This window comes from Lactuca serriola, chromosome 6, assembly GCF_051521515.1.
Source record: "Lactuca serriola cultivar US96UC23 chromosome 6, Lser_US96UC23_V15, whole genome shotgun sequence".
In the NCBI taxonomy this organism is placed as follows: domain Eukaryota; kingdom Viridiplantae; phylum Streptophyta; class Magnoliopsida; order Asterales; family Asteraceae; genus Lactuca; species Lactuca serriola.
The window spans coordinates 61,370,956-61,373,132 of NC_136413.1; positions in this window are offsets into that span (position 1 = coordinate 61,370,956).

Sequence of the window (2,177 nt, forward strand, 5' to 3'; positions counted from 1 at the left end):
TTCACTCAACCTTAATTTGTCCTTTCCTCTCCCCAACCCGTCCCATTCGTTACAACTTCCTCTTCCATCACCCCCACGACCACCTGACGTATTGACATGCGTCTGACCTTACATTAAATGCAAACCCCTTTTTGGAAATCACCCAAAATCTTTTTAAATGCGTTATATTTTTCTGTGTGGCTGAGATTTAATCTAGAAATCAGAAATTCCCTCCAAAACCCCAATCGACGCTTCACCCTCTTCTACCTTTTACCTAGGGTTAAAATTTTTTCACCCCCTATTTAAACCCATCTTCTTCCCCAATAATCTTTACGCTTTCTAATTATCGATTGATTTCTCTCTACCTTCAAAATCTCCATAGCTCTCAAGAACTCTGTTTCTCTTCCCTCAAATCACTTCCAAATCATTCGCAATGGTGAAATCCGGTGCATCTAAGAAGCAATCCAAGGCTACAGGTTTAGAAAACCCAATAGGTTCCGATTCTCCCTCAATCGCATCCAGCAATTTCAGAGCAATCTTTGAAGATCATCCCTCTTACAATTCCCCCACCAAGCTAATGATCAAGTTTCTCAAGAACCACATTCTGTTTGGTCCATTCGATGCGTTTATAGACGTAGTTCCAACCTCTACACTCTTCAAATGAGCGTTTTCTGCATATCGACCATTGGAGAACCCCCAAGAAGTGCATCTCAATCTTATCAACGATTCCTTGGTCATCTTGACCAAAGAAAAAATTGTCTCCGCCATTAACCTTCTGGTTCACCCCTCCATCAAGTTCTTCTCACCATCGATGACTGACGTCACCACCGCACTATACCAGATGGGGTATCAGAAACCAATCTGGGGGATTGGTGAATTTAAAAAGAACCAACTGCCTGTGGTTTGGCAATTTGTGTGCCACTACGTCATCCACAGTCTATCCGGCAGAACCGGAGGCATCGACAACATGGGTTTAAAGCTACTAGAACTGGTCTGGAACATTTTCACAGGCACAATGTCAACTATGGGAAAATCCTTTAGGACGATTTTCTCCAATACATTCCCAAGGAGCACCCGAAGGAAAACCCTACAGAGCTCACTTTTGCACGCTTTTGGTCTCTCTGCATCTCAGATTTGCATGCGGATGCCGACATTGATATGGGCAGTGACATCAATTTCTTTGTCACCAAGGAGCTAAAAAGGTACAATCCTTTTTCTGACCAAGCTTTATTTGGCCCTATCCACAGGCTCCCCACACATATTCTTACTCTCCTTGGTCTTGAGACTGCTAATGTATCAGACCACATTGAGGCTACGGATGGTATTGCCCAATACCCTTCTACCCCGCCTCTTCCATCCGCAACCATTAACCCTGAGGGTACCGCAGTCCCCTCTGCCACCACTTTATCGAATATTTCTCAAAGAAGAAAGAAGTTGGCTTCCAAGAGGAAGCACAACACACCCAAGAAGGGTGCTTCTAAACCAACCGCACCCACTAAGAAACGCAAGTCAAAACCTTCCCCAACCATATCTATCAGTGACGAGGATAGACAACCGATTTCTATCCTCAAGAAAAGGAAAACAACCAAAGTCACTAGCCATATGCGTGATAGGACAGATGCTGAAGCGTCTCAAAAGGCTCCAGTAGTCCTTGGGGTTCCCGCAAACCCATTCGACACCACCATCATTTTTGATTCAGACTCAGAAACTGAGTCTGATTCCCATTTACATGGAGACTCCCCCCCAACGAATTCCTAAGAGGATGACACTGTTTCTTGCCCTAAAGTCTCCAAGGATTCCCGACTGCATACTTTTTCCCCAGAGTAGGTGCGCTTCATCCTTCTTTCAGTTACCCAAACACTACAAACACCATCCCAACCGCAGGGCACTTCTTTCGCCCATGCCAGAACTGGCCCGAGGCCAGACTTGACCACGGGTCAAGGAGACCGAGGAAGCCCAGGAAATCCTACTCTGCTTACATCTTTATTAGGTGTTTTAGGCACGGTGAGCACTAATGTGCAAGGATCCATGGACCCGAAGGACACTTCAGTGTGTGTTACAGGTTTTGAAGATGATGCTTCAAATTTGGTTCTATTAATGCTTTCTATAATGGTACCTTTTATTTTGAAGCATTACCTTGTAATGGTGTATATGAAACTGTTTTGGTTGTAGATGAATTAGGAAATAATGTTTTGCAT